Genomic DNA, 20,209 nt, shown 5'->3' on the forward strand with positions numbered 1-20,209 from the left:
TACCCCTGTACCAAAAATTTCTTTTTGTTTTTGTTGTTGTTGTTTTCAGCCCATTACGTTTTGTTGTAATTGGTGACACACCATTAGATAACTAACACAATTACCCATAAATCGGCTGGCTTTCAGGAGAACACGTCTTGAAGCACAGCTGAACTTGAATCTTTTCTGGGCCCTCCTGCTGGGCCATGCTGGGGAGCCGCTCCCGCTGCCTCAAGGCCTCTAGGCCCTCCAGGTTGGGCTGGTGGCAGTGGCTGCGCATGACCATAACCCGCTGGCCCTGGGTGATGGCGCGGCTGCGGCAGCCCAGCCAAGCCTGATCCCGGCACATCCAGTACACCTTCTCCCCGGCCGCCTTCTCCTTCCTGTAGAGGAAGGACTCGGGCACCAGGAATTTGCCCCCCAGGGAAGTCCTCAGAATTCCAGGGGCCGGAGGGGCTCTGGGCAGTCCCACTGCGCCAGGGTGGAGAAGTGCTTCCGCTGCCGGAGGGCCCCCAGGCCACCCAGGTCCGGTGGGCGGCAGTGCCTGCGCATGACCATGACCCGCCGGCCCTGAGTGATGGCGCGGCTGCGGCAGCCCATGCGGGCCTGGTCCCGGCAGGTCCAATACACCGCCTGTAGAGGAAGGGCTCGTACACCAGGAAGCTGCCCTCCAGCGGGGTCCGCAGGAACTCAGGGCTTCCGGGGTCTGCATCCACGTCCTGGTCCTCGTCCAGGAATCCTTCCAGGGCTTGGGGATGGGTTGGAAGCTCCTGGTCTTTGACCTTTGCTCCCTTTCTGGGCCGGGGCCTGGTAAGAGTCAGGGGGCCAGGGCCCCTGAGGCAGAGAAGACTTCACGCCTTGGAGGAGAGTGTCCACTCGGCTCCCAGGGCCGTCCTGCACAGCCTGCAGCATCTCCATGGCCTTCTCCTGCTGCCGCCGGGCCTCCAGGCCCTCCACGTCAGGCGGGTGGCAGTGGCCACGCATCATGGTCACTCACTGTTCCTGGGAGATGGCCCGGCTCCGGCAGCTGTGCAGCTCGTGGTCCCGGCAGGTCCAATACACCGTCTCCACCACGGCCTTCTCCCGCTTGTAGAGGAACGACTCGTGCACCAGGAAGCTGTCCCCGTAGCACATCCTCAGGAACTCGAGGGGCCGGGCCTGTCCCAGACCCAGGATCGAGCACTTCTTGGGCGTCAGGCTCAGCAGCGACAGGCTTCGGGGTCCGTCATCGTCCTCCGGGCTGGCTTGCTCAGCACCATCCCAGGGGTGGGTTCTGGCTCCGGCTCCTTGGGGCACTGCCACAGGCCCACCCCTCCAGCGGCTCCTCCACTCGGCCTCCAGGGCCCTCAGGACCCTGGGGATGTCCCAAGACCTCTGGCAGGGCCAGGCTGGGCAGCTTCTCCCTCTGGCGCCAGGGCTCCAGGCCTTGCTCATCGGGCGCTTGGCAGCGGCCCCGCATCACTGTGGCCCGCAGACCTCGGGTGATGGCCTGGCCCCGGCAGCCCAGCTCAGCATGCTGGCGGCACTTCCAGTACACCTTGTCCCCCACAGCCTTCTCCTGCTTGTACAGGAAGGACTCCAGCACCAGGCGGCGACCCCCAAATGGTGTCCTCAGGAACTCCAGGCAATGGGGGGGCTGTGTCCAGCTTGCTGCTCTTCTGTTCAGGCATCTGGGGGGCTGGCTGGACCGCCCCTCCCTGCTCCTCAGCTAGCAGGATCTGCAAGGTGCTGGCGAGGGTGGCGGGGCCGGCCATCTCCAGGGACAAGACACAGTGCACTTCCTGGGGCTTGAAGCCCACCCTGTCCTCATCTTGGTTGGAGGCCGTGAGCAGGACCAGTTTGGAGAACTTCCCGGGCTTCCTGAGGCTGCCAGGATGGCGTCCGTGCCTGGCTCGGGGGACGGCTCCTGCCCGGCCTTCCCACTCTCGCCCTCTGCCTCACTGAGCTTGGGCAGGGGCATTCTGGGACCCATGGCCTGTCCCTCAGGCCACGCTCAGCGCCCCCGCAAGGAACCTGGAGTCCAGCGGTTCTGTTCATGTGCCCGAGCTGTTGCTGTTGCTGCCTCGGCTGGTCGTGGTGGGGCTGCGGTGGTATCTGGAGAATCCCTAGGTCACCGAAGGTTCCCTGGGTTCCAGCCTTCACAAGTGAGTGAGAGCCGCCGCCATCATCCCCCACCCTGGTCATGGCGCTGGCTTGCTGGGCAGGAGACCCAGGGGAAAATCCTGTAACTTCTCTGGGCTGGTTTCACCACGGCAGCGGCGCCCTCCCTCTCGGGCAACAGCGCTGCGGCGGGTCCCTCAGCCTCTGCTGCTGCAGCAGCAGGCATCGACCTCGAGGCCCAGGCCACCCCGACCCCGGCGCCTACTCCCCATCCCCGACCTGCCCCTCGGGAGTGAGCCCCATCCAAAAATTTCTTAAAGGTCTGTTTATTATTATTTCACTTTGGAAAATGAGGCAAGTATAGTGAGAAGAAAGCAACTATGTACTGCTTACCAGGTATTGACTATATTAGTTCAAGTTCCCACCTACTGCTATTAAATTTTGTCTCAGTCAGCAAGACTAGGCAATCTAGTCATTAAGAAGCGGGTCCCTGCTTTTAATGAGTGGGCCTCAGTGTTAATAGTTTCTTACTTTTGATGTTTTAACTTCATGAGAAATGGAGCAGTAAGAAGCTGGCCCATTTTTCTGGAAACAGAAGGGGAAATTCAACACTGTAACAATATTGAACCCTAGTCAGCTTCTTTTTTTTTTTTTTTTTTTGACAGAGTCTTGCTCTGTGCCCAGGCTGGACTCCCAGGCTGGAGTCTAGTGGCACAATCTTGGCTCACCGCAACCTCCACCTCCCAGGTTCAAGCAATGCTCCTGCCTCAGCCTCCTGAGTAGCTGGGATTACAGGCACCCGCCACCACACCCAGCTAATTTTTGTATTTTCAGTAGAGACAGCGTTATGCCATGTTGGCCAGGCTTGGTCCAGAGATTTTCAAAATGCAATTCACATACTCCTGAGATCTCCAAGACAATTTCAAGAAGTCTGCAAAGCCAAAGCTGCTTTTATGATCGTTTTTAAAACTAAGATGTGATTTTTCTTCTTTATGCTGATAATTGCCAGTGTTGCTAAGGCAATGGTAGGTAAAAACTGTAGGTTCCTTAGAAAGAATCAAGGCTGTGATACCAAATTACACTGGCAGTTATCACATTCTTCACCATCATGCACTCACAATAAAAATAAAATGTCAGTTTCACTTAATCATATCTTTTATAAAGCAATAAAAATGATTAACTTTATTAAATCTAGACCCTTGAGTATACATCTTATTAATATTCCATATTACAAAATGGGAAGTGCATATGAAGCGTTTCTACCACATATTGAAATATGATAGTTGTCTCTAGGAAAAGAAACTCATGCAACTGAGTTACAAATGGAACCAGCATACATTTTCATAAAACATCATTTTTACTTGAAAAAAAAGACTGACAGACAAATGATGAATTTTCAGATTATTTGGCAGACTTTAATTTTAATGGACAAAGTAAGCCTGTTCAAGAAAAACAACAGATGGTATTTATTGCCTATGATCAAAATGTGAGCTTTCAAGAGAAAATTAAAATTTTAGAAATCTTTAATCTACTGCTATGACCTTGATAGTTTTTCAACACTTACAAGCTTTTCTGATGAGATTAGTGGTGATATTAACAAAATAATTGTTGATATTGTATAAGGAAATGGGTCAAGATTCAGAAAATCTGAGTAAGTCAGTGAACTAATATTTTTATCATTGAATGATGTCACAAAATCATGCATGAGTAAAAAACCCATTCTAAGTTCAAAACAAATAAGAGGATTTTAAACACAACCACATACATAAAATTTATTTATATAGTTTCAGGTTCTACAGTGCGATTAACCTTTAAGAAACTAGCTCTTGGGTGGGCACAGTGGCTCTCGCCTATAATCCCAGCACTTTGGGAGGCCGAGGCAGGCAGATCACGAGGTCAGGAGTTCGAGACCAGCCTGGCCGACATGGTGAAACCCTGTCTCTACTAAAAATACAAAAATTAGCCAGGCGTGGTGGCGGGTGCCTGTAATCCCAGCTACTCAGTAGGCTGAGGCAGGAGAATCGCTTGAACCCGGGAGGCAGAGGTTGCACTGAGCCAAGATCGCTCCATTGCATTCCAGTCTGGACAACAGAACGAGACAGGACAGGACAGGACAGGACAGGACAGGAAAGGAAACGAACCTCTTACAGAGGTTTGATATAGTGTTAAAAATGAGAAAACAGTAACAGACAGAACAAGTGAATAGCCCAGTATCAGAAATAAATTGCTGAGGATCTGAGATGAGAAACTTGGCTCTTAAATCCCTACCTCCCAGGAAAAGTTTCTACTAATATCACAACTGTATTATTAATATTTAGGCTTTTAAGATCCTGAAGAACATAGCCCCAACTTGATCCCCAATCATCAGAACTTAAAATTTAGAAAGAATTGGTCTACAAAATAGTTTCCAACTTCTTAATGCTAAAACACTTTGAGGATGTCTACATGGAGTGTTTATATTGTAAGCATCCATTGACAAAATACTGTAAGAAATTCTATTTAGTCTTTGGCAACATGTGATGTACATTTTGATTCAGGTTATCCTTTCTTTTTTTTGTTTGAGATGGAGTCACTCTGTCACCCAGGCTGGAGTACAGTGGCGCGATCTTGGCTCACTGCAACCTCTGCCTCCCAAGTTCAAGCCATTCTCCTGCATCAGCCTCCCCTAGTAGCTGGGATTACAGGCGCCCGCCACCACACCTGGCTCGTTTTTATATTTTTAGTAGAGACGGGATTTCACCGCGTTGGCCAGGCTGGTCAAGAACTCCTGACCTAAAAGATCTGCCTGCCTCGGCCTCCCAAAGTGCTGGTATTAGAGTGAGCCACCATGCCCGGCCCAAGTTATCCTTTTTAAGTATTCAAATCCCACGAATTGGAATTCAAAGGTCGCAATCTAAATCTTTGAAAATGCTAATAACAGAGGTAACTCTCAGATTCAGACTAACACAGAAGGCAAAATTTGTCCCATCAGCTATGGAGAAATCTGAATTTATTTGTATTTTTATTGTAAATATATGCGAAGAAGGGCCAATTTTCTCAAGATAAATCTGGTGCCTTTTCAACATTCTAGTAGCTTGGGACTGTGGGAGAAATACAACTGTCTAGTCTCCTTTGTGAAGGTATTACTACTCTGGTTTTAACCAGTGATCCAGATATATCTCATTCCCGCGCAAAGATAAAGTAGCACCATATTATTCCATTGCCAAACCAAACCTGGAATTGAAGCAGGCAGGAGATGCAAAGTAAAAATGGCCGCATGCAAATATAAGGTATTCTGTGTCTAGCCTCATTCTGCCTAAGACTTAGAATCAGAGAATTTCAGAATCAGCAGAAGTCTTACACATAATTTAGCCAATCATCCCTTTTCAAAGATGAGGAAACTGTGGCCCAGAAAAATTAAGTGGCTTGCTCAAGTTTTTACAGTAAATTAATGCCAGAGATAAGACGACAACATGGGCTTTTGTCTATACCACAACTTGATCATCTAATTGCTTTTTTTTTCTTGATTGTCAGTTTTCTATCTCTAAACCTACACTGAGGTTTTCCTAACCACAACAAAAAGGAAACAGCATGCTAAAGAATTGGTTAAATCGAATCAAGGAATTCTACTTACTTTCAAAAAATAAAAGAAACTCTTGTTAAATGCTAAGAAGTTTATAATAGTATAGTCAGTTGACACAGGTTCTCAGGTTTCAATTACGGAAAAACATATTGCCCAAGTCTGCAAATGCTATCCTAATTTATCAGATTACTTACTTAGAAAGCGTGCTTTTGATCTGCTCTTCCAAAGAAGAACAAATGCACAGACTTCAATACTTAATAAAGTTGAAAGCTTCTCCCTGGGGTAACTGAAATTTTTATCAAAGGGGCGATAGACCTGGTTGCAGCAGTAACAAAGAAGTGCCATATAAAGCCAAGTGGAAAGCAGTTATATATCATTGGTGGTAAAGGGCCATTGAACATGGTCATATTAATTGGAATCTATTGCGCAGGACATTCCACTACATGCTGAGCAAATGACCCTGAAAGTTTTGAGTCTCTCTGGTGTATAAAAAAGTTCAGACGTAAAAATAATCATACAGATGGTGGATTCTCTATCCTTGAATGGACATAGCTACCCTGAGATCTGGGTGGCTGGAAATTTCTTTTTTAAATAATGCCCTTTGAGTGAGTCCCCATATATGCATCTTCTTTTACAACCATTTGAAAACTTGTCTTCTAATAATTTCACACAGCGCTTTCAGTGTAGCAACATTCAAAAGAATGAAACTAATGAAACACAGCAACTTCTACATTTTCACTTTTGTGCTTTGGGAAAACTCTGATTAAAAGATATGAGACAGTTCAAATTGGAATTTCATCATTGCCCCCAAAATGAATAACTTCTAATTAAATAGAAAAATTAGAGAAATTGAAAGCCAAGGTAATATGAAACACGTTTCAGATACATCAGGATGCAAACATTATGCACCTACAATTTAAATTATTTTATCCTCAGATGCTATATTGTTCTGGATTTCAGGTTATATGTAAAGAGTAATCACTATATTTGCCTTTTAGGCAGATGCTTCATCACAGCCACTTTATCTTATTCGTTAAACTAAATATTAAAATAAACCCCTGGAAGATATCATAATGTCAATAAATAATAATCTTAAAGTGCTAGAAACATTGTCGGGATATGTCAACTGATAAGAATAATCCATTTTTGACATAGCTACACAATAATACTGGAAGACTTCAACACCCCATTGATGGTATTAGATTATCAAGGCAGAAAACTAACAAAAAAATTCTGGACTTAAATTTGGCCCTTGACCAATTGGTTCTAATAGACATCTACAGAATACTCCACCTAATAACCACAGGATATGTATCTTCTCATCTGCACATGGTACATACTCTAAAATCTATCACATTCTCAGCCATTAGGCAAGTCTCAACAAATTCAAAAAAATTGAAATCATACCAAGCATATTCTCAGACCTCAGTGGAATGGAAATAGAAATAACACCAAGAGGAACTCTCAAAACCACACAGTGACATGGAAACTAAATAACTTGCTCCTGAATGGCTTTTGGGTAAACAGTAAAATTAATGCAGAAATCAAAACATTATTTGAAACAAATGATAATGGAGACACAGCATGACAAAATCTCTGGGATGCAACAAAGCAGTGTTAAGAAGCAAGTTTATTGTACTAAATACTTACATCAAAAGGTTAGAAAGATCTCAGATTAACACTCTACCACTTAAAGGGACTAGAAAAACAAGAACAAACTAATTCCAAAGTAAGCAGAAGAAAAGAAATAATTAAAATCAGAGTAGAACTAAACAGAATTGAGACCCAGAAAACACAGAAAGAATCAACAAAACAAGAAGTGGATTCTTTGATAGCATAAACAAGACCAATAGACTGCAAACTAGATTAACAAAGAAAAAAGTGCGAAGATTCAAATAAACACAGAAATGACAAAGGTGGCATTATAACCGATTCAACAGAAATACAAAAGATCCTCAGATACTACTATAAACACGTCTATGCACACAAATTAGAAAATCTAGAGGAAATGGATAAATTCCTGGAAACACATAACTTCCCAAGATTGACAGGAAGAAATTGAAATCCTGAACAGTCAAATAACAAGTTCCAAAATTGAATCAGTAATTTGAAAAAAAAAAAAAAATCCACAAACCAAAAAAAGCTGTGGACCAGATGGATTCACAGCTGAATTCTAGCAGACGTAAAAAGAGCTAGTACCAATCCTACTGAAACTATTTCAAAACTGAGGAGAAGGAACTCTTCCCTAACTCATTTTACAAAACCAGTATCATCCTAATACCCAAATCTGGCAAGGACACAAGAAAAAAAGAAAACCAAAGGCCAGATGAACATAGATGCAAAAATCCTCAATAAAATACTAGCAAACCAAATCTGGCAGTGCATTGAAAAGTTAATTCACCATGATCAAGTGGGCTTTATTCTTGGGATGTAAGATTGGTTCACAATACACAAATCAACAAACGTGATTCACCACATAAACAAAATTAAAACAAACTCATATGATCGTCTCAATAGATGCAGAAATATTTCAATAAAATCAAATCCTTTCATGAGTAAAAAAACAAACCTCAAGAAACTAGATATCATGGGACAATACCTCAAAATAATAAAGGCATCTGTGACAAATCTATAGCCAACATCATACCAAATGGGCAAAAGCTGGAAGCATTCCCCTTGAAAACTGGAATAAAACAAGGATTCCCACTCTCACTGCTCCTATTCAACATAGTACTGGAAGTTCTAGCCAGAGCAATCAAGCAAGAGAAAGAAAAAAAAAGGCATTAAAATAGGAAAAGAGGAAATCAAATTATCTCTCTTCACTGACAATATAATTCTATACCTAGAAAATCCTAAAGACTCCACCAAAAGACTCCTAGACCTGATTAACAACTTCAGTAAAGTTTCAGGATATTAAAATCAACATTCAAAACCCAGTAGCACTTCTATACACCAATAATATTCAAGCTGAGCACCAAATCAAGAATGTAATCCCACTTATTGTAGCCACAAAAAAGCACCTAGGAACACACCTAACCATGGAGATGAAAGATCTCTACATGGAGAACTACAAAATACTAATGAAATAAATCATAGATGACACAAATAGAAAAATATTCCATACTCGTGGATTGGAAGAATCAACATTGTTAAAATGCCCATAGGGTCAAAAGCAATCTACCAATTCAACACTATTCCTATCAAATGATCAACATCAGTTTTCACAGAATTCTGAAAAACTATTCTAAAATTCATATGAAACCAAAAAAAGGAGGCCAAACAACCACAGCAATCCTAAGCAAAAAGAACAAAGCCGGAGGCATCACATTACCTGACCATACCACAGTTTGAAGATGATAGTAACCAAAAGCAACATAGTACTAGTACAAAAATAGACACATAGACCAACGGAACAGAACAGAAACCCCAGAAATAAAACCACATGCCTGCAACCAACTGATCTTTGACGAAGTTGACAATAACAAGCAATGGGGAAAAGACTCCCTATTCAATAAATGGTACTGAAAAATCTGGTTAACCATATGCAGAAGAATAAAACTGGACTCTTTTCTTTTACCATATACAAAAAGATAAAAGACTTAAATGTAAGACTGAAACCTTAAAAATCTTAGCAGAAAATCTAAAAATATCCTTCTGGGCATCAGCCTTGGCAAATAATTTATGACTAAGTCCTCAAAAGCAATTGCAACAAAAACAAAAATTGGCAAATGGGGCCTAATTAAACTAAAGAGCTTCTGCACAGCAAAGGAAACTATCAACAGAGTAAACAGACAACCTAAAGAATGGGAGAAAATATTGGCAAACTCTGCATCCAATAAAGGACTAATATCCAGACTCTATAAAAAACTTAAATCAACAACCAAAAAACAAACAACCACATTAAAAAGTAGACAAAGAACATGGACAGGCACTTCTCAAAAGCATACAAGCAGCCAACAAACATATCAAAAAATGCACAACATCACTAATAATCAAAGAAAGACAAATCAAAACCACAGCAAGATACCATCTCATACCAGTTAGAATGGCTATTATTAAAAAGTCAAAAAATAACGGATGTTGGCAAGGCTATGGAGAAAGGGGAATGCTTATACACTACTGGTAGGAATGTAAACTATTAGGTTGGTGCAAAAGTAATTGTGGTTTTTGCTATTAAAAGTGGCAAAATAGTTGAGCTACTGTGAAAAGCAGTTTGGAGATTTCGCAAAGAACTAAAAACAGAACTACCATTCCACCCAGCAATCCCATTACTGGGTATATACCCCCCAAAAAATAAATTGTTCTACCAAAAAGACACATGCACTTGTATGTTCATTGCAGCACTATTCACAATAACAAAAGCATGTAATCAGCCTAGGTACCCGTCAACAGTGGGTGAGATAAAATGTGGTACATATACACCATGGAATATTATGCAGCCATAGAAAAGAAAGACATCATGTCCTTTGCAGGAACATGAATGCAGCTGGTGGCCATTATCTTAAGCAAATTAACACAGGAACAAAAACCAAATACCCTATGTTCTCACTTATAAGTGGGAGCTAATCATTGAGTGCACATGGACACAGAAGGGAACAATAGACACTGGGGACTCTGGACGAAAGGAAGGAGGGAGGAAGACAAGGGATATAAAACTTCCTATTGAGTACTATGTTCACTATGTAGGTGACAGGATGAATAGAAGCCCAAAACCTCAGCATCACACAATATACCCTCGTAACCTACCCATGTAAGCCCAGAATCTAAAATAAAAATGGACATTAAAAAAAAGAGTAATCACTAAGATTTCCAAATTTGCTTAGTTTTATAAATTGTCTAAAACTTATGTATAAATCAATGAAATCATAAGCCCTGGTTACATGAGATCCAAATAATGAATGTCCTTTAAAAGTATTGCACTACGGCTGGGCATGGTGGCTCATGCCTGTAATCCTAGCACTTTGGGAGGCCAAGGTGGGTGGATCACCTAAGATCAGGCATTCGAGGCCAGCCTGGCCAACATGGTAAATCCTCACCTCTACTAAAAATACAAAAATTAGCCAGGCGTGTTGGCGGGTCCTGTAATCCCAGCTACTCAAGAGGCTGAGGTAGGAGAATCACTTGAACTCGGGAGGCGGAGGTCGCAGTGAGCTGAGATGGGTGCGGTGGCTCATGTCCATAAAGGTCAAGGCAGGAGAATCACATGAGCCCAGGAGTTCAAGATCAGCCTGAATAACATAACGAGACTGTCACTACAAAAAATTTTAAAACTAGCTAGGCGTGTTGGCACATGCCTATAGTCCCAGCTACTTGAGAGGCTGAGGCAGGAGGATAACTCGAGCTTAAGAGATTGAGGCTGCAGTGAGCTGTGTTTGCCTGTGTGACAGAGTGAGATTCTGTCTTAAGAAAATTTTTTAATGTGTGTGCATGCATATGTGTGTGTGTGTGTGTGTGTGTGTGTGTCTGTGTGTGTATAGTACTTCAAGCCAACTTTCATTTACTCTAAACTGGAAGCTCCAAATTCTTAAATATATCAATCTAGTGTCTCAAGACATATATCACATACTAAAAAGTTGCTGAGTTTATATTGCATCCAAGTTCTACTTTCCACCAGGGATCCACACAAAATGTTCAATGGATTTTTTAAGTTAACAAGTTATGTATATTTATGGTGTACAACACAATGTTTTTATATGTGTATACAACTGTGGAATGGATAAATTCAAGCTATGAAAACATATGCATTGTTTCACATTTTTTTGTGGTGAGAACACAAAATCTTTTAGCAATTTTCAATATACAATATATTATTACTAACTCTAGTCACTGTAATGTACAATAGATCTCTTTAAATAATTCCTAACTGAAATTTTGTGTCCTTTCACTAACATCTTCCCAATCCCCCAACCTCCAGCCTCTTGTAACCACCATTGTACTCTCTTTCTGTAAATTCAATCTTTTACACTCTACATATAAGTGAGACCATGTAATATTTGTCTTTCTGCACCTGGCTTATTTCACTTAGCATAATGTCCACTTGGTTTACCCATGTTGCTGCAAATGACAGGATTTCTCCTTTTTTAAAAGCTGAATAGTATTTAATTGTGTATATATAACACATTATCTGTATTTGTTCATCTGTCAATGAACACTAAAGTTGGTTCCATATCTTGCTATTGTGCATAATGTTGTAGCAAACATGAGAATGCAGATATCTGATTGACAGTGATTTCAATTCCTTTGGATACATACCCAGTAGTGGTATGGTTGGATCATATAGTTATCTATTTTTACTTTCGTGAGGAACCTCCACATTGTTTTCCAAAATAGCTCTACAAATTTACATTCCCACCAACAGTATACAATGGTTCCCTTTTCTCCACATTCTTGCCAGTATTTATCTTTTGTCTTTTTGAATAGCCATTCTGACAGGTGTGGAGTAATATCTCATTGTGCTTTTGATTTGTGTTTCCCTGATTATTAGAGATGTTGGGATCTTTTTCATAGACCTGTTGGCCATTTGTGTATCTTCTTTTGAGAAATTTCTATTTAGGTCCCCTTTGCCCATGTTTTAATTGGGTTGTTTTCTTACTATTGGGTTGTTTCAGTTCCTTACATGTTTTGGCTATTAAATGCTTCTGAGATTGCTGTTTACAAATATATTCTTCCATTCTCTAGGTTGTTTCTTCACTCTGATTGTTTCCTTTACTTTGCAGAAGCTTTTTAGTTTGATGTAATCCTAATTGTCTATTTTTGGTTTTGTTGCCTGTGTTTTGGCATCATATTTAAAAAATCGTTGCCCAGACCAATGTCATGGAGCATTTCCCCTATGTTTTTTTTTGTTGTTGTTGTTAGTAGCTTTACCATTTCTGGTCTCACACTGAAGTCTTTATAATCCATTTTGAGTTGATTTTTGTATATGGTTTGAGATAAGAGTATAGTTTCATTCTTCTGCATGTGGATATCCAGTTTTGCCAATACTATTTATTGAAGAGACTGTTCTTTCCCCATTGTGTATTCTTGGCACCCTTGTCAAAAATCAATTGACCATAAATACAGGGATTTATTTCTGGACTCTCTTATATTTGTTTCAAATGTAAGTGAAAGTGAAGCAAATGTTTCACTTCCTTGCTTACATTTATTCCTCAGTATTATATTTTTGTAGCTATTGTAAATTGGATTGTTACCTTAAGTTTTTAGTTTTGTGTTGATTTTGTAGCCTGCAACTTTATTAAATTTATTTATTAGTTCAACATTTTTCGTGGAGTCTTTAGGGTTCTCTCTAAGAACATGTTGTCTGAAAACTGAGACAGTTTAACTAATCTTCCTTGCCAATTTTGAAGCCTTTTATTTCTTTCTCTTGCCTAATTGCTCTGGCTACGACTTCTAGTACTATGTTGAATAAAAGTAGAAAGTGGGACATCCTTGTCTTTTCTTTATCTTTATAATCAAAGACAGAGAGGATTCTGAGAGCAGCAAGATAAGCAAATCACATATAACAGAACTTCATTAAGGCTGGCACCATATTTCTCAGAAGAAACCTTACAGAATAAAGAGGGATGATATATTCAAAGCACTGAAGGATATCTTCAAAAAGTATAAACCAAGAACACTATACCCAGCAAAACTGTCCTTCAGAAATAAAGGAGTAACAAAGGCTTAGTGATGGGTATGTCATATATGGTCTTTATGTTAAGATGTATTTCTTCTATACCTAGTTTTTTGAGAGTTTTTATCACAAAAGAACGTTAAATTTTTTCAAATGCCTTTTCTGCATCAATTGAGATCATCATGTGGTTTTTGTCCTTCCTTCTGTTAATGGGGTGTATCACATATATAGATTGGCATATGTTGAACTACCCTTGCATCCCATGGGATAAATCACATTCGATCACAGTGAACGATCATTTTAATGCACTGCTGAATTCAGTTTACTAATATTTGGTTAAGGATTTTTGCATCTATGTTCTTCAGGGATACTGGCCTATAATTTTATTTTCTTAAGTGTCCTTGTCTGGCATTGGTACTAGTGTAATCCTTGCAAAATGAGTTTGGACTATTCCCTCCTCTTCAATTTTCTAGAAAAGTTTGAGAAAGATTTATATTAATTATCTTTAAATGTTTGCTAGAATTCAGCTGTAAAACCATCGGGTCCTGGGCTTTTCTTTGAAGGGGGACCTTTTATTACTGATTCAGTCTTTTATAAGTTATCAGTCTGTTCACATTTTCTGTATCTTCAGATTTAATCTTGGTAGGTGGTGTCTAGGAATGTATCTTCTCGGTTATCCAATGTGTTGATATAAAATTATAGAGTAGTTTCTTATGATCCTTTGTATTTCCATGTTATCAGTTGTCACGTCCTCTCTCTAATTTCCAATTTGAGTCTTCTCTCCTTTTTCCTAGACTGTTTAAAGGTTTTTCAAATTTGTCTTTTTACAAAACTATTAGTTTCATTGACCTTTCCTATTATTTTTCTAGTCTCCGTTACATTTACTGCTGCTCTAATCTTTATTATTTCCTTACTGTTACTAACTTTGGGCTTACTCCATCTTCTTTTTCTAATTCCTTGAGGTATAACATTATGTTGTTTATCTGTAATCTTTCTTCTTTTTTGATGTAGGCATTTATTACTACAAATTTCCGTCTTAGAACTACTTTTGCTACATCCCATAAGTTTGTATATGTTGTGCTTTAACTTTTGTTTGTCTTAAGATATCTTTCAGTTTTTCTTTTAGCTTCATCTTTGTCCCATTAGTTGCTTAGGAACATGCTGTTTAATTTCCACGTGTGAAATTTCCAAAATTCTTTCTCATACGGATTTCTAGTTTTATACCATTGTGCCTAGAAAACATACTTGATATGATTTCAATCTTCTTAATTTTATTAAGACTTGTTTTATGTCTTAACATGTGATTTATCCTGGACGATGTTCCACACGTGCTTAAGAATGTGTATTCTGTTGCTATTGGGTGAAATGTTCTTCATATGTCTGTTACATTCATTTGGTCTATAGTGTAGTTCAAGTCTAATGTTTCCCTATTAATTTTCAATCTGGACGATCTGTTCATTGTTGAAAGTGGAGTATTTAAATCCTCTATCATTACCGTGTCAGTCTTTTATTCTCTTCAGATCTATTAATATTTGCTTTATATATTTAGATGCTCTGAAGTTGGGTGCATGTATATTTACAATTGTATCTTGATAAGTTGACTCCTTTATCATTATATGACCCTTCTTCTATCATTTTATAGTTTTGACTTACACTCTATCTAATATAACTGTCACTGTCTCTGCTTTCCTTTGTTTTCCATTTGCATGGAATATTTTCATCCATTCACTTTCAATTTATCTGTGTCTTAAAGGTGACCTGAACCTTTTATAGGCAGGATACAGTTGGGTCTTGATTTTTATTCATTCAGCCACCGTGTCTTTTGATTGGATAATAAAATCCATTTACATTCAAGATAATTATTGATAAGTAAGGACTTACTACTGACATTTTGTTAACTATTTTGTGGTTGTTCTGTAGATCATTTCTTTCATTCTCTCTTGCTGCCTTCTTTTGGGATTAATTTTCTTTATTGGTATGCTTTGATTCCTTTAGGAGGGAGTTTCACTTTTGTTACCCAGGCTGGAGTGCAATGGCACAATTTTGGCTCACTGCAACCTCCGCCTCCCAGATTCAAGTGATTCTCCTGCCTCAGCCTCCCATGTAGCTGGAATTACAGGTATGCACCACCATGCCCAGCTAATTTTTGTATTTTTTTTTTAGTAGAGATGGGATTTCACCATGTTGGACAGGCTAGTCTCAAACTCCTGACCTCAGGTGATCCACCCACCTTGGCCTCCCAAAGTGCTGCTGGGATTACAGGCATGAGCCATCATGCCTGGCCACCTGGGTGATTCCTTATTTTTTTTTTATTTGAGACAGAGTCTCACTCTGTTGCCCAGGCTGGAGTGCAGTGATGCGATCTCGGCTCACTGCAACCTCCACCTCCTGGGTTCAAGTGATTCTCCTGCCTCAGCCTCCGAGTAGCTGGGACTACAGGTGTGTGCCACCGTGTCCGGCTAGTTTCTGTACTTTTAAGTAGAGACAGGGTTTCACCATATTGGACAGGCTGGTCTCGAACTCCTGACCTTGTGATCTACCCTCCTAGGCCTTCCAAAGTGCTGGGATTACAAGTGTGAGCCACTGTGCCCAGCCTGATTCCTTACTTTTTATCTTTTGTATATGTGCTATTGATTTTTTTGTGGTTACCATGAGGCTTACATAAAACAGTTTAAAGTTATAATGGGATATTCAGCACTGATAACAATTTAACCTTGATCACATAAAATAACCCTATACTTTTACTCCATCTCTCACATATTTTGTTTTTGATGTCCCAATTTATAATTTTTTGTATTGTATATCCTGCAACCTATTGTAGCTATTTTTAGTAGCTTTGTCTTTTAACCTTCATACTGAATATATCATTGATTTACACACCATCATTTCAGTAGTAAACATTCTGTGTATTTAGGTTTTGCAATAAGTTTTATAGCTTCATATGTGTTTGTGTTACTAATTAGCATCTTTTTCTTTCAGTTTAAAGAGGTCCCTTTAGCATTTGTTTTAAGGTAGGTCTGACAGTGATAAACTTCTTCAGCTTTTGTTTGGGAAAGTCTTTGTCATTCCTTCATTTTTGAAGGACAGTTTTGCTAGGTACAGTGTTCTTGGTTTGCAGTTTTTGAATATATCCTTCAGTGCTTTGACTATATCATTTCACTTTATCCAGATCTATAAGGTTTCTTCTGAGAAATATGCTGCTAGCGTTGGTGAAATTCTGTTATATGTGACTTGCCTATCTTCTATCTTTGATTTTTGACAGTTTGATTATAATGTGTCTTGGTGTCATCTTGTTTGGATTGAATATGATTGGAAATCTGTGATCTTCTGGTACATGGATATTATCTTTCCCCAGATCTGGAAAGTTTTCAGCTATTATATTTTTAGATAAGCCTTCTACCCCCTTTGTCTTTCTCTTTGACTTCTTTAATATCTTTAACTAAATATTTGCTCTTTTGATGCTGTACTATACATCCTGTAAGCTTTATTTCTTTTCATTCTTTTTGTCCTCTGATAATTTTTAAATAACATGTTTCTGAGTTCACAGATTTCTTCAGCTTGTTCAATTTTCCTGTTGATGCTCTCTATTGCATTTTAAACTTCATTTATTGTATATTTCAGGCTCCAGAATTTCTGTATTTTTTTAAAGTAACTATAATCTCTGTTAAATTTCTTCTTTTGTCATTTTTTAGTTTCCTGATATCATTCCATTGTTCTTCTATATTTTCTTGAAGTTAATTAAGCTTCCTTAAGACATTTATTTTAAATTATTGGCCAGGCACAGTGGCTCACACCTGTAATCCCAGCACTTTGGGAGGCTGAGGCGGGTGGATCACCTGAGGTCAGGAGTTTGAGACCAGCCTGGCCAACATGATGAAATGCCATCTCTACTAAAAATACAAAAAAACAATTAACCGGGCATAGTGGCAGGCACCTGTAATCCCAGCTACTTGGATGGCTGAGGCAGAAGAATAGCTTGAATCCAGGAGGCGGAGGTTGCAATGAGCTAAAATCGTGACATTGTACTCCAGCTTGGGCAACAAGAACGAAACTCCATCTGGGAAAAAACAAAAACAAAAACAACTTTGTCAAGCAGTTTATATATCTCTGTTTCTTTGGGGCCAGCTACTGTGAGATTATTGTGTTCTTTTGGTGGTTTTATGTCTCCTTGGTTTGTCACGTTTCTTGTTGTCTTACATTGATGTCCATGTATTTGGTGGAACAGTCACCTATTGCAGACATTACAGGCTAGTTTCACTTTGGAAATATTTTTGAAGGGTATGAGGGTACTTGCTCACTGGGGTGTACCAATGAACATGCCAGCTGTGTAGTCTCTGTGCAGCTCTATCAGCTAGGGAGAGTGTTGATGAAGATTGCAGGTATCCTCAGTGGTCAAGGCTGTGGATTTCCACAGTGGTAGTGAGGGTTATTGAAGTCTTCAGTGGCAATGGCTACTAAGATCCTCCCACTCTTTTTTACCACTTGGGAAACTGTCTGAAGACATTCTTGGCACCGGGTCTGGCTCATGGGCTTACTTGGAGTGACAGTGGCGCCAGCATCAGATGAGTGGTGCCCATGGAGTGGCCACAGAGCTGAACCCAGAAACATGAGCATGCATGGAGGGACTACAGTTTTAGGATCTGGAGTGGTAATAGCACTGGTGCCTGAAGCACAGACACCTCTTCTGTTATGTTGGTAACAGAATGTGAGGCATGAAGATTTGTGAAGCAGTCAGAGAAGTTGGGAATGGGAAGATAGGTGTGCCCAGAGTTAAAGCAGCTTTGGGGTTAGGGTTGAGTTTACCTTTCTGTAGCTGCTCAGCTAGTACCTGAAACATGGGCATGCCCAGTGAGGGTTTGGCTTCAGGGCCCAGAATGTGAACTCGCTTACTCTGGTGATGGCTTCAGTGTCTGAGATATGGATAGTCCCAGTGAAACCATACAGCCTGGATCCAGAGCGTGGGCACTCATAGAGCAGCCACTGCTCCACAGTTGGGGGACACACAGGATTGGAAGAAGTAGTGGTTTTTTTTCAAAGTACCTCAACAGTAGCAACTTCTTGGGTAAGGGAGAGGTGTGCAGCCACATTGCCCTCTTTGGGGACCCTCAGTGGGAATAGCTGTTGGTTACCAAAGTAGCAAAAGATCCTGATGTTTTCTGTGGAACAGGCCCCCAGGGACCATAGTGACTCCCACTGCGTGGCTGATAGCCTCCACCTTTGTTCTTTGATCCTAGCCATCTTCTGGCATCTCAGTATGCCAGAATCACCACTGATCCTTCCTATGTGGATATTTTCTGGGGGTTTTTTGGTCCCACCATTTTGCTGCAGATTATTTAATGGCCTCTCAAGCCCTCCCTGGGCTCTTTTGGTTTGGGAATAACTGTCCATATTTGTTTTTGTTAGGAGGAGTTGGTGGATTAAAGCTGGTATCTTCTACTCCCCTATCTTGGTGATATCACTCTTAATTGGACTTTTTTTTGTCTTTTTTTGACTGCATTTTTGATTAACATGTTTATCCAAAGCATAGTACTCATGAGAAGTCCAAACGCAGAATTCAACACATTCACAAACATCTTCCCTGAACTAATTAAAGCAAATAAAATAACCATGCTTTTTTCTTTCAAACCATAACTAGTATTTCTTCTATATTTAATTTTCTATTAGTAAGTAAAATTTCAATGATTTCTACCTTTCACAAAATAATTACTTCAGAATTATTTGGAGACTCCAAAAGGTGGACATTATTATTGCTGAGGGGAGCAGGAAAAATATATATAACCAGATCTTGTTAGATGTGGAGGAACTTCTATGGATAACCTCCCTCTTTCCCAAGGGTCAAATATCAATGAATATAGTATTTAGCCAGAAGCAACCTGACCTCCTGAGTTACACTTCACTGAGTAGAATGGAGCAAATGAAAGAGAAATAACAAATGAGGAAACATGATATTCTGCTGTGGGTCTTGCTTCCCTCTAAGTAGGGAAGGCATTCCCTCTTGAATGGAGCAAAAGCCAGAACAAAGATTTAATGGAAATTACAAGATAGGTGTGGTAGACCCTGCCAAATTACCTCCTTGTAATGAATAACTCTTGTTGTCACTAGTTTTCTTAATGATTATAGCAATAGGCCGGGCGTGGTGGCTCACGCCTATAATCCCAGCACTTTGGGAGGCTGAGGCAGGCAGATCACTTCAGGTTAGGAGTTCAAGACCAGCCTGACCAACATGGTAAACCCTCGTCTCTTCTAAAAGTACAAAAATTAGCCAGGCATTGGGGCGCATACCTGTAATTCCAGCTACTTGGGAGGCTGAGGCACACGAATCACGCAAACCCAGGAGGCAGAGCTTGCAGTGAGCCGAGGTTGCACCACTGTGCTCCAGCCTGGGTGATGGAGTGATACTCTGTCAAAAAAAAAAATTATTATCGTAATAATCCAGTACAGATATCCTCGAAAAAGGGTTAGCAAGACATTAAATAATTCTCCTACCTTGTCACTATGTTGTCCACAATCCTCTCTCCCATACCTCTTTACTAAAATTAATATAGTTATAATATTCTGTGAGGGGTATGAACAAGTACTATTCTGTAGGTGGTTTCATCATGAAATACAATAGGCAGAAAACAGCAATATTCTTTTCCAAGATTATCTAATTTTATAAATTTTTTATAAATTTGTTTCTCTTCATATTACACAAACAAGTTTTCATTGGGTAATCAAAGTAGAGATTTTCATTCCAAGTCAGAGTACAAAGGTTTTCAAACAATTATATTTTGTATTTTTTCTTAGTGACTGATAAATCATGATTATTTTACCTGGCTATAAAACCTAATGGGGAAACTTGAGGCACACTTAACTAAAAATCTATCATTGGCAATATAACATAGTTGGTTTAGAATCAGACAAATCTAATTTAAATTTAGACTATAGTCTAAATTTGGAAAGCAGAACATGAGCTGGAT

The 20,209-nt window shown here is 40.2% G+C and overlaps 1 pseudogene; it reads right to left on the minus strand.

The window, feature by feature from the left end:
• Positions 1–100: 100 nt before the first annotated feature.
• Positions 101–1,939, minus strand: LOC100588651 (annotated as a pseudogene).
• Between the last annotated feature and the right edge of the window lie 18,270 nt (positions 1,940–20,209).

The sequence above is a fragment of the Nomascus leucogenys genome, chromosome 11 (assembly GCF_006542625.1).
Source record: "Nomascus leucogenys isolate Asia chromosome 11, Asia_NLE_v1, whole genome shotgun sequence".
NCBI classification, from domain to species: Eukaryota; Metazoa; Chordata; class Mammalia; order Primates; family Hylobatidae; genus Nomascus; species Nomascus leucogenys.